Source organism: Nerophis lumbriciformis, linkage group LG10 (genome assembly GCF_033978685.3).
Source record: "Nerophis lumbriciformis linkage group LG10, RoL_Nlum_v2.1, whole genome shotgun sequence".
Taxonomy (NCBI): Eukaryota; Metazoa; Chordata; class Actinopteri; order Syngnathiformes; family Syngnathidae; genus Nerophis; species Nerophis lumbriciformis.
The window spans coordinates 47,988,610-48,003,080 of NC_084557.2; positions in this window are offsets into that span (position 1 = coordinate 47,988,610).

Below are 14,471 nucleotides of genomic sequence, written 5' to 3' on the forward strand. Positions count from 1 at the left end.
TTCCAGCCCGGATCTCGCGCTGATCTAAAGAGAAAGAAGCGGTAATGGCGTGTTCTCTGATCCCACACGTTCTATACGATGCGGTTTGGGCTTTTTTTTATATCCGAATGCGACAAGGCCCCTGTAATAAATCTTGTTTTTACTCCCAGCAGCTTGCCAGCAGCTGTGAGTCGTCAAGGGAAGCCACCCCAAGCAAAATGTTATTCCATCTTGTTAGCGTTTGAAGTCGTAGCGAGTCGGGTTGCAGAAGCTGCCGCTGCCTGTGGTTTATGGCTTGTGGGCCCGCTCCAGATATGGAGTCTCACTTTGCAAGTCAGGATGTCTCAGCACCATTCAAGCCACAACTGGAGCTGTGAGATAACACGTCGAGAAGAAAGGACTTCACGGCAGACATGTGCTCCTGGCGCACTGACTGACAGCAGTGTGTGTGTGTGTGTGTAGTGAGTGTGTGAGTGCATGTTCTTACGTATCCGCCCACTGACTCCACTGTTGCTTCCTCCTTTTTCAGTGTTGATAAATCGGATTTCCATAAATGCATTAGGCAGCCTGACAGAAATAATAAAGCCCACCTCCGGGTGATTGTTTGTCATACTCCTCGCGAGCCGGAAAGCTTCTTTTATGTCCGACGTTCAATGATGTCTTAAAAATCTTGGCCGGGGTTCAGTAATCATAGTAGTCCTCCGCCAAAAAGCTGTCAGTGATTCCTCCGCGGCCCCATTGTGGCTCGCCATCATTTGTTAATTCGACCTGTACCACTTTAAAAAGCACTTTGCGTGTTTTGAGAGGGTTGGGAGTGTGCAGTTTGGTTTTGAACGTAAGTCCAAATGATTACTGGGTGGTGTTATAAAGTCAAGTCAAACATGATTGCATAACGTCCACGCTTAGTTTTATCTTACAGTTTCTGTTAGGGATGTCCGATAATATCGGGCTGACGATATTATCGGCCGATAAATGCTTTAAAATGCCATCCATCTTCTTCCGCTTATCCGAGGTCGGGTCGCGGGGGCAGCAGCCTAAGCAGGGAAGCCCAGACTTCCCTCTCCCCAGCCACTTCGTCCAGCTCTTCCTGTGGGCGTTCCCAGGCCAGCCGGGAGACATAGTCTTCCCAACGTGTCCTGGGTCTTCCCCGCGGCCTCCTACCGGTCGGACGTGCCCTAAACACCTCCCGAGGGAGGCGTTCGGGTGGCATCCTGACCAGATGCCCGAACCACCTCATCTGGCTCCTCTCCATGTGGAGGAGCAGCGGCTTTACTTTGAGCTCCCCCCGGATGGCAGAGCTTCTCACCCTATCTCTAAGGGAGAGCCCCGCCACCCGGCGGAGGAAACTCATTTCGGCCGCTTGTACCCGTGATCTTGTCCTTTCGGTCATAACCCAAAGCTCATGACCATAGGTGAGGATGGGAACGTAGATCGACCGGTAAATTGAGAGCTTTGCCTTCCGGCTCAGCTCCTTCTTCACCACAACGGATCGATACAGCGTCCGCATTACTGAAGACGCCGCACCGATCTCACCATCCACTCTTCCCTCACTCGTGAACAAGACTCCAAGGTACTTGAACTCCTCCACTTGGGGCAAGATCTCCTCCCTAACCCGGAGATGGCACTCCATCCTTTTCCGGGCGAGAACCATGGACTCGGACTTGGAGGTGCTGATTCTCATCCCAGTCGCTTCGCACTCGGCTGCGAACCGATCCAGTGAAAGCTGAAGATCCAGGCCAGATGAAGCCATCAGGACCACATCATCTGCAAAAAGCAGAGACCTAATCCTGCAGCCACCAAACCAGATCCCCTCAACGCCCTGACTGCGCCTAGAAATTCTGTCCATAAAAGTTCAGAACAGAATGGGTGACAAAGGGCAGCCTTGGCGGAGTCCAACCCTCACTGGAAACGTGTCCGACTTACTGCCGGCAATGCGGACCAAGCTCTGACACTGATCATACAGGGAGCGGACTGCCACAATCGGACAGTCCGTTACCCCATACTCTCTGAGCACTCCCCACAGGACTTCCCGAGGGATACGGTCGAATGCCTTCTCCAAGTCCACAAAGCACATGTAGACAGGTTGGGCAAACTCCCATGCACTCTCAAGGACCCTGCCGAGAGTATAGAGCTGGTCCACAGTTCCACGACCAGGACGAAAACCACACTGTTCCTCCTGAATCCGAGGTTGGACTATCCGGCGTAGCCTCCGCTCCAGTACACCTGAATAGACCTTACCGGGAAGGCTGAGGAGTGTGATTCCACGATAGTTAGAACACACCCTCCGGTTCCCCTTCTTAAAGAGAGGAACCACCACCCCGGTCAGCCAATCCAGAGGTACCGCCCCCGCTTTAAAATGTAATATTGGAAATTGTCGGTATCGGTTTCATAATTATCGGTATCGGTTTCAAAAAGTAACATTTATGACTTTTTAAAACGCCGCTGTGTACACGGACGTAGGGAGAAGTACAATAAACCTTAAAGGCACTGCCTTTGCGTGCCGGCCCAGTCACATAATATCTACTGTCTGTTCTCATCACAAATTAATGCAAGGCATACTTGGTCAACAGCCATACAGGTCACACTGAGGGTGGCCGTATAAACAACTTTAACACTGTTACAAATATGCGCCACACTGTGAACCCACACCAAACAAGAATGACAAACACATTTCGGGGGAACATCCGCACCGTAATGTCAAGACTTGGTCCTGGGTGTTTGCTTTTCCGGAATGCAACGGAAAGTTGGCTCGGGCGAGACAGGAATGTAAATACATGATTGATTTAATACATCAAAATAAAGTACAAACGAAAAGCGCGCACAGTGGCGGCGAACAAACTATGAAACCAAAAGACTATAGCATTAATAAACAAAACTTACTTGGCATGGACTAAAAGGAGCAGCATGAACGATGGACATGAAATCAAGTGTCAGAAATGTGCAGAGCATAATTGTGGGATGTCACCAGACAGACACACTGAAAACAATGAACTTAAATACTACAGACATGATTAACGAAAACAGGTGCGTGACTCAAAACGTGAAACAGGTGCGTGACGTGACAGGTGAAAACTAATGGGTTGCTATGGTGACAAACAAGAGTGCAAAATGAGTCCAAACGTGGAACAGGTGAAACTAATGGGTAATCATGGAAACAAGACAAGGGAGTGAAACGCCAGAAACTAAAGTGTCCAATAACTAAACAAAACATGACTAAAACAAAACATGATTACACAGACATGACACGTAACACAACATAAACACAACAGAACAAATACCCAGAACCACCTGCAGCACTAACTCTTCCGGGACGCTACAATATACACCGCCCGCTACCCCCCGTTACCATGAATTGATTAACATGGATCCCGACTTAAACAAGTTGAAAAACCTATTCGGGTGTTACCATTTAGTGGTCAATTGTACGGAATATGTACTGTACTGTGCAATCTACTAATAAAAGTCTCAATCAATCAAAAAACCCCTACCACAGTTAGCGACTTTTGTCCTTAGTTTTTTGCCCACGTGCAAGTATTGGTTTCATCTGTCAAGACTTGGACTATGGCGTGGTTTGTTCTCCCGTGGTGCAAATGAACATTTGGACCAGACATGGCGTGAAGGTGAAGACATATTTAATTTTACTATAACAAAAAGAACAAACTAAAGGGGCGCACAAGGCGGAAGTACAAACTTGACAGATGAAACCAATACTTGCACGTGGGCAAAAAAATAAGGACATGAACAAAAGTCGCTAACTGTGGTATGAATCGAAAAAACTTACTTGGACAGGGCATGAAGTACGCAGAGGTAAACAGAGTGACGGGTATGATGTCGCCAGACAGACAGCCTGGCAACTGGAAGCTTAAATAATAGTGACATGATTAAAGACAGGTGCGTGAGTCGTGAGGGCAGGTGAAAACTAATGGGTTGCTATGGTGACAAACAAGAGTGCACAATGAGTCCAAACGTGGAACAGGTGAAACTAATGGGTAACTATGGAAACAAGACAAGGGAGTGAAAAGCCAGAAACTAAAGAGTCCAATAACTAAACAAAACATGACTAAAACAAAACATGATTACACAGACATGACAGAAACAATAGAAAATAGGTACTCATATAGTAGTACAGTTGGCACAGTACAGTAAACTGACAGTTAATATTTAAACATTTAACATGTGACATTTGAAACTATTTTGTACAGAAATAGTTCATGCACATTCAGATAAATTCTTCAAAATTACAATTAAAAATGTTTTGGCTGGGGGCCGGGCTGTATATATGTGCACTAATTGACTGAGAGAGCACGCACTTGGCGCGATGATGTCATGTTATCCATGGAAAAATGCATTTTTAGACCATATGATTTGCCTGAGCGGCTTTAAGGCAGTCTGTCGTAACGTTTTTAGCATTCAATAAGACATTTTTGTGAGGTTTTGTATTAATGTTCCTAAAAATACATATACCGGCCCACAGACACATTTTTTTCTCTAAATTTGGCCCCCCTGAGTCAAAATAATTGCTCAGGCCTGATCTATGCTGATGAGATACAGTTGATATAATAAATATGGCAGTGCCATGTTGGCATTTTTTTCCATAACTTGAGTTGATTTATTTTGGAAAACCTTGTTATATTGTTTAATGCAGGGGTGCTCACACTTTTTCTGCAGGCGAGCTACTTTTCAATTGATCAAGTCGTGGGGATCTACCTCATTCATATATATAATTTATATTTACTTATTTATGAAATATATGTTTTTGTTAACAAGTTAAAGGTGTTTAATGATAATGCAAGCATGTTTAACACATATAGTTAATATTGTTAACAAGTTAAAGGTGTTTAATGATAATACAAGTATGTTTAATATACAGTATATAGTTAATATTGTTAACAAGTTAAAGGTGTTTAAAGATAATGCAAGCATGTTTAACACATATAGTTAATATTGTTAACAAGTTAAACGTGGTTAAAAATAATACAAGCATGTTTAACACATATAGATTCCTTTCTTTCATGAAGACAAGAATATAAGTTGGTGTATTACCTGATTGTGATGAGCATTTTCGAATGGAGGAGAAAAAAAGTCCTCCTTTCTGTCCAATACCACATGAAAGTGGTTGGTTTTTGGCATCTTATTTGTCCAGCTTCCGTGCTCCTTTGTATACACTTTACAAGAAATACATTGTCGGCAAACTCCGTAGCTTGCTAGCTTGTGCACGCCAGCTTTCTGAGACTCTTATTTTGGTAGCGCAGGCAGGATGAAGCAGAGCTTTTATTGTGCAACTGTGCAGTCGGTCTTTGGAGTTTTGACGACAGGTACGGCGCCAGAGTCTGTTGAAATAAAGTGTTTCTCGCCTTCCAGTCGGTAATTTTAATGAGCTGGCAGCAGCCAGCGTCATCTCAGAAGACCCTCGGGTGCCGTGAATGTCAATCAAGTGACGAAAGTGACGTCATAGTGAAGATTTATGATCGCTCATTTTTAGGACTATTTTTTCAATGCCTGGCTGGTGATCGACTGACACACCCTCCGAGATCGACCGGTAGATCGCGATCCACGTAATGAGCACCCCTGGTTTAATGCATCCAGCGGGGCATCACAACAAAATTAGGCATAATAATGTGTTCATTCCACGACTGTATATATCGGTATCGCTTGATATCGGAATCGGTAATTAAGAGTTGGACAATATCGGCAAAAAAAGCCATTATCGGACATCTCTAATTATTACTATAAAATATTGTTTACATGAAAAAACATAACCGACATGTATAAAACAAAATGCAGTACATAGATCTGCTTTGCGTATTATATTAATTAACTTACTGGGTGGTATTATAAAGTCAAGTCAAACATGATCGCGTAATTTGCACGCTTAGTTCAATCATACAGTTTCTGTATTGGGTTGAGGACTAGTCGTTTACAGAATAAGTCAATGAAAATCAGAAAATATCCCTCTAGGCCAGGGGTCGGCAACCTTTACCAGTCAAAGAGACATTTTGACCAGTTTCGCAAATTATAGAAAACAATGGGAGCCGCAAAATTTTTTTGAACTTTTAAATGAAATAATACTGCATAAAATTTTTTATTTTTGCTTTGTGCTATGTATAAACCAGGGGTCTCAGACACGCTGCCCACACCTTTATATGGAATTTGAAAGCTGGTGCGGCACGCGGGTTTTAAATGAATGGCGCTTGTCAGCGTCATGCGTGTCATGATAGTACAACATATAGCACCCACTACAACCAGCGTGCCTGATCAGCCACACGTTGTATGGTGTTTCCGCTTGCTAACGTAGATGACAGCAAGGCATACTTGGTCAACAACCACACAGGTTACACTGACGGTGGCGGTATAAAAAAAAACTATAACACTCTTACTAATAATGCGCCACACTGTGAACCCACACCAAACAAGAATGACAAACACATTTCGGGAGAACATCTGCACAGTGACACAACATGAACACAACAGGACAAATACCCAGAATCCCATGCAGCCCTAGCTCTTCCGAGATACATTATACACCCCCGCTACCAAACCCCGCCCACCTCAACCGACGCACAGAGGGGTGGGGGTGTTGATGTGTGAGGGAGCAGGGTTGGGGTGGGGGCGGGGTTTGGTGGTAGCAGGGTTGTATAATGTAGCCCGGAAGAGTCAGGGCTGCATGGGATTCTGGGTGTTTGTTCTGTTGTGTTTATGTTGTGTTAAGGTGCAGATGTTCTCCCGAAATGTGTTTGTCATTCTTGTTTGGTTTTGGTTCAAAGTGTGGCGCATTATTAGTAAGAGTGTTAAAGTTGTTTTATATGGTCACCGTCAGTGTAACCTGTGTGGCTGTTGACCAAGTATACCTTGCTGTCACGTACGTGTGCAAGCAGAATATGTATATTGTATAACAAGTGATGGGCTGGCACGCTGTTAATACAGATTATAGAGAGCGCCAAATGTTGTACCATCATGCCACGCCCTGACTATAGTTGTAAGGGTGAAAATCGGTGAATATTAATCCCGGGAGTTTTCTGCGAGAGGCACTGAGATCCGGAAGTCTCACGGGAAAATTGGGGGGTTCAGCAAGTAAGCTGCTGAGCCGCATCAGAGTGATCTATGGTCTATGCTGATGAGATAGTTTACGTCTTTTTTATAAGCACTGAATATGAAAAAAAGATTACCAAAATACGTAAATAAAAAAAATTATGTATCAAACAAAATGCAATACATAGATCTGCTTTCCAAATGATATTAATTAACTTGATTGGAGCGACAGACAAATATCAGTAGATAGATAGAGATGAGAAGGACATCTATGTGCTAATTGGACATGCTTGGTGGATTCTATTACTATGTAAAGATAAGGTTAGGTTGAGGGGTCAAAAGTCAGTGATAGATTTTCTATATACCCCACCCCCCACATACACACACACACACACACACACACACACACACACACAGACAGTGACATGAGGTCATTGGTGGTGGACGTGCTGGTCCCGTGGGGGCATGGAGGGGACAGCCTATTGATCAGCAGCACTATTATCGGAGCTGAGGCTGTTTGTCATGATGTCTGCTCTCAGCCAGGAGCCGCCGTCTCTAATGGGCCGTGGCGGGCGCTCTCTTGCACCATGTCCTTGTCACTCCTACACCTTAAGCACCCCCCCCCCCTGCTCCCCTGTCCTTGTCCCATGGGTGCCCCACCCCCCCCGTCTCCCTCTCTGTACTGTCATCACTGAAATATGTTCCTCATTGGCATCACCCTTTTTAGGAGCCCCGTCACCTTGGCAACTATACCATTTGGAACAATGAGAGCACATGATCAAACGCTGACCTTTGACCTTCATTCATATGACACAGGAAGAATAAACCAGTGTTTATTTTTTTTCCCAGGGTGCAGTTTGCCCACCACTACCAGCATGTGTACCGTATTTTCCGGACCATAGGGCGCATTAAAGGAGTCATATTATTATTTTTTTTTTCTACAAACCCCGTTTCCATATGAGTTGGGAAATTGTGTTAGATGTAAATATAAACGGAATACAATGATTTGCGAATCCTTTTCAACCCATATTCAGTTGAATATGCTACAAAGACAACATATTTGACGTTCAAACTGATAATGCAAATAATCATTAACTTTAGAATTTGATGCCAGCTACACGTGACAAAGAAGTTGGGAAAGGTGGCAATAAATACTGATAAAGTTGAGGAATGCTCATCAAACACTTATTTGGAACATCCCACAGGTGAGCAGGCTAATTGGGAACAGGTGGGTGCCATGATTGGGTACAAAAGTAGATTCCGTGAAATGCTCAGTCATTCACAAACAAGGATGGGGCGAGGGTCACCACTTTGTCAACAAATGCGTGAACAAATTGTTGAACAGTTTAAGAAAAACCTTTCTCAACCAGCTATTGCAAGGAATTTAGGGATTTCACCATCTACGCTCCGTAATATCATCAAAGGGTTCACGTAAGCAGCTAAGCCCGTGACCTTCGATCCCTCAGGCTGTACTGCATCAACAAGCGACATCGGTGTGTAAAGGATATCACCACATGGGCTCAGGAACACTTCAGAAACCCACTGTCAGTAACTACAGTTGGTCGCTACATCTGTAAGTGCAAGTTAAAACTCTCCTACGCAAGGCGAAAACCGTTTATCAACAACACCCAGAAACGCCGTCGGCTTCGCCGGGCCCGAGCTCATCTAAGATGGACTGATACAAAGTGGAAAAGTGTTCTGTGGTCTGACGAGTCCACATTTCAAATTGTTTTTGGAAACTGTGGACGTTGTGTCCTCCGGACCAAAGTGGAAAAAGAACCATCCGGATTGTTATAGGCGCAAAGTGTAAAAGCCAGCATGTGTGATGGTATGGGGGTGTATTAGTGCCCAAGACATGGGTAACTTACACATCTGTGAAGGCGCCATTAATGCTCAAAGGTACATACAGGTTTTGGAGCAACATATGTTGCCATCTAAGCAACGTTATCATGGACGCCCCTGCTTATTTCAGCAAGACAATGCCAAGCCACGTGTTGCAACAGCATGGCTTCATAGTAAAAGAGTGCGGGTACTTTCCTGGCCCGCCTGCAGTCCAGACCTGTCTCCCATTGAAAATGTGTGGCGCATTATGAAGCCTAAAATAGCACAACGGAGACCCCCGGACTGTTGAACAACTTAAGCTGTACATCAAGCAAGAATGGGAAAGAATTCCACCTGAGAAGCTTCAAAAATGTGTCTCCTCAGTTCCCAAACGTTTACTGAGTGTTGTTAAAAGGAAAGGCCATGTAACACAGTGGTGAACATGCCCTTTCCCAACTACTTTGTCACGTGTCGCAGCCATGAAATTCTAAGTTATTTATTTGCAAAAAAAAATAAAGTTTATGAGTTTGAACATCAAATATGTTGTCTTTGTAGTGCATTCAACTGAATATGGGTTGAAAAGGATTTGCAAATCATTGTATTCCGTTTATATTTACATCTAACACAATTTCTCAACTCATATGGAAACGGGGTTTGTACATATATATACTTTTTTCTTTTTTTTTTTATTGTGACAAAGATTATTTATGTATTTAAAATGTGTTTGCTGACTATGGCGTGTCATTTATTTATTAGGGCCCGCATGGCCCATTGCATAAGGACTCCCACAGGGAGTCCTTATGCAATGGGACATAAGGACCTATTGAATTTGTAAGGTTTTATTATTATTCTTTATTATTATTCTTCCGCCGCCTCTTTGAGCACTAATTTGACCCACTTAACATGCTTCAAAACTCACCATATTTGACCCACACATCAGGACCTGCGAAAATTGTCTTTTAATAAAAAAAACGAACCGCAAAAATCTAGCGCCCCCTAGGAAAAAAAAAAAAACTAGACTGCCTGTAACTCCCACTAGGAAGGTCGGAAAAACATGAAACAAAAGGTCTGACTTAGACCTAGTTCTCATAATTGTACATCCTCGGGCTAAAATCAACAGGAAGTTGGCAATTCCCCCTTCAAGACAAAAAAGTACTAAAAACAGTCACTTTTGCCTCTTTGAGCTGTAATTTGACCCCCTTAACATGCTTCAAAACTCACCGAACTGAACACACACATCAGGACTGGCAAAAATTGCGATCTAATAAAAAAACCTAACCCCAAATCTCAAAATTGTGCTCTAGTTATTTATGTATTCACTGTTCTGTTACAGAGAACAAAGAAATGGGATAAAATTGCTATGGTATGAAAAGGGGTAGGATTAAATAAACTCTGCTTCTTCCTACTCCTTTTCGGACGTGCTGTAAACTGGAAATGTGTGATGCATTACATTGTATCGTATGCATGTTCCAAATAAACTGAAACTGAACTGGGAAAAAAAAAAGACTGTAATATCTGATCTGTGTCATTTGAGGGCAAAACAATCAGATTTGGTGTGTAGTGTAAACAGGGCCTTTGAGTACTGATATCAATCGGTACCGTATCGATTCAAATGTGGAAAGGTACCCATCCCTACTTGTATTGGACCTCAAGATGGTGCTAGTACTAAATAATTGTGACCATGTTTGCTGACACAGCATTGTATTTATGCCCCCCCCCCCCCCTCAGACACTCATGTGATGGCTAAAAGCGTGTCCAATCACCCACGTCCAGGAAGTGGCGGTCGATAACGGGCGTGAGCCGGGCCTATTAAAAAGAAGCAGTGCATGTCAGAGCCATAAACAATGGCGTGCGCCGCGGCGGTTGTCGGGAGGTCGCACAGCAGTGCTCGCCGGTCTACGGTGACCGGCGGGCGAAACAAAGTGATGAGGATTTAATGATATCCAGCTTTGAGGCTATTGATAGTGGAGTCAATGGGCTGCACTGTGGGCGTCTCTGCGATACACAGCAGATTAGCAGCTCTGTGCCACATGAAAACGCCAGGAATCAATAGGACACAGCGGAGAATCAATACCAGACTGACTACTGCCTGGCTTTTATGTGCCGGGTGCTGTCGCCGTCTTATTAGGTGCATAGGCGCCCATCTATATTTCTGCCAGTGGGTGTTTGGTGTGTGTGTGTATTAGTGTTGTCCCAATACCAATATTTTGATACCAGTACCAAAAGTATTTCGGTACTTTTCGATACTTTTCTAAATACAGGGGGCCGCAAAAAAATTCATTATTGGCTTTATTTATTATTTATTCTAATTTATTCAAATTTAAACTCCTTTTATTTGTTTTTAAATGTCTAAACAACCTCGCGCCAACCTATCTCTCCGACCTCCTTCAGCCTTACTGCCCCACCCGATCCTTAAGATCAGCCGATCAGCTGCTGTTGACGGTCCCTGACACAAGGCTGAAGCTTAGAGGTGACAGAGCTTTCGCCGCTGCTGCTCCCAAGCTCTGGAACGACCTACCTCTGAGTGTTAGACAAGCCTCCTCTCTTCCTGTTTTTAAATCTCTCTTAAAAACATACTTTTATTCCATGGCGTTTAACACTGAGTGATATCCATCCTGCAATGGCGCCCCATAATACACCTGCTGTGAACCTGTTTTTATGTTTTTATTTATTCTATTTTTATTTATTTATTTTTTGATCGTGTTCTGTTTGTGTTGTGTTGTTTGCTCGGTACTCGTTTTATCTTTTAACCTGTCCATTGTACAGCACTTTGGCTACCCCTGTGGTAAATTTTAACAGAGGTGGGTAGAGTAGCCAGAAATTGTACTCAAGTAAGAGTACTGTTACTTTAGAGATTTATTACTCAAGTAAAAGTAAGGAGTAGTCACCCAAATATTTACTTGAGTAAAAGTAAAAAGTATGTTGTGAAAAAACTACTCAAGTACTGAGTAACTGATGAGTAACATACACACACATATCATATATATATACATATATATATATATATATATATATATATATATATATATATATATATATATATATACACACATATATATATATACACACACACATATATATATATATATATATATATATATATATATATATATATATACATTGATATATACAGTATATAATTTATATTTATTTATTTTGCCGTTTTTGTTTACATGTTAAAGGTGTTTTAATGAATATACATGCATGTTTAACACATATAGATTCCTTTCTTTCATGAAGACAAGAATATAAGTTGGTGTATTACCTGATTCTGATGACTTGCATTGATTGGAATCAGACAGCAGTGATGATAACGGCCACGTTTTGAAATGGAGGAGAAAAAAAGTTCCTCCTTTCTGTCTAATACCACATGAAAGAGTTTGGTTTTTGGCATCTAATTTGTCCAGCTTCCATATTCGTTTTTATACACTTTACAAGAAATACATTGGCGGCAAACTCCGTAGCTTGCTAGCTTGTTTGCGCTGGCTTTCGGAGACTCTTATTTTGAAAGCGCATGCGCGATGGAGCGGCACTTTTATTGTGAAGACAGGAACTGTGTAGTCAGTCTTTAGGCTTCTGACGAGATGTACGGTTGAAAAAAAAAGGGTATTTTTTCCTTCACAATTTTGATTGATTGATTGGAACTTGTATTAGTAGATTGCACAGTACAGTATATATTCCGTACAATTGACCACTAAATGGTAACACCCCAATAAGTTTTTCAACTTGTTTAAGTCGGGTCATGTGACCGCCTGGCTCTGTTTGATTGGTTCAACGTCACCAGTGACTGCATCTGATTGGTGGAACGGAGTGAACGTCACCAGTGACTGTATTTGTTGAAACGCAGGCACTATGAAGGTCTGTCTGACAGACCAAAACAAACAAAGCGTGCATTAACAGATCGATAAAAATTAGTAGCGAGTAGCGAGCTGAATGTAGATAAAAGTAGCGGAGTAAAAGTAGCGTTTCTTCTCTATAAATATACTCAAGTAAAAGTAAAAGTATGTTGCATTAAAACTACTCTTAGAAGTACAATTTATCCCAAAAGTTACTCAAGTAGATGTAACGGAGTAAATGTAGCGCGTTACTACCCACCTCTGAATTTTAAATGTGCTTTATAAATAAAGTTGATTTGATTTGATTGGATTTATTTTAACAACATTTTTTAGAGTACATTAAACATGTTTCTTATTGCAATTTAGTCCGTAGATAAAATAGTAAACATTAGGGATGTCCGATAATATCGGGCTGCCGATATTATCGGCCGATAAATGCTTTAAAATGTAATATCGGAAATTATCGGTATCGGTTTCAAAAAGTAAAATGTATGACTTTTTAAAACGCCGCTGTGTAATAATAATAATAACTGGGATTTATATAGCGCTTTTCTAAGTACCCAAAGTCGCTTTACATGTTGAACCCATCATTCATTCACACCTGGTGGTGGTAAGCTACTTTCATAGCCACAGCTGCCCTGGGGTAGACTGACGGAAGCGTGGCTGCAATTTGCGCCAACGGCCCCTCCCACCACCACCTATCATTCATCATTCAATTCACCGGTGTGAGTGGCACCGGGGGAAAAGGGTGAAGTGTCCTGCCCAAGGACACAACGGAAGCGATTTTTGGATGGTAAGAGGCGGGGAGCGAACCTGCAACCCTCAGGTTTCTGGCACGGTTGCTCTACCCACTACGCCATGCCGCCCCACGTCCCTACGTCCGTGTGTACACGGACGTAGGGAGAAGTACAGAGCGCCAATAAACCTTAAAGGCACTGCCTTTGCGTGCCGGCCCAGTCACATAATATCTACGGCTTTTCACACACACAAGTGAATGCAACGCATATTTGGTCAACAGCCATACAGGTCACACTGAGGGTGGCCGTATAAACAACTTTAACACTGTTACAAATATGCGCCACACTGTTAACCCACACCAAACAAGAATGACAAACACATTTCGGGAGAACATATGCACCGTAGCACAACATAAACACAACAGAACAAATACCCAGAACCCATTGCAGCACTAACTCTGGCGGGACGCTACAATACACCCCCCCCCTGCTAACCCCTAGCCCAGGGGTCGGCAACCCAAAATGTTGAAAGAGCCATATTGGACCAAAAATACAAAAAAAAAAAATCTGTCTGGAGCCGCAAAAATTTAAAAGCCATATTACATACAGATAGTGTGTCATGAGATATAAATTGAATTAAGAGGACTTAAAGGAAACTAAATGAGCTCAAATATAGCTACAAATGAGGCATTATGATGCAATATGTACATATAGCTAGCCTAAATAGCATGTTAGCATCGATTAGCTCGCAGTCATGCAGTGACCAAATATGTCTGATTAGCACTCCACACAAGTCAATAACATCAACAAAACTCACCTTTCATGCACAACCTTAAAAGTTTGGTGGACAAAATGAGACAGAAAAAGAAGTGGCATAAAACACGTCCTAGAAAGTCGGAGAAAGTTATACATGTAAACAAACTACGGTGAGTTCAAGGACCGCCAAAATTAGTAGGACAAAACGGCGCTCGCCAAATACTCGAATCAGTGAAGCATGTTTAATATAAACAGTGTGCTTTATAACAATTAGGGAGGTTTGTGTCATGTTTGTCCTCCTACAGAAACCATA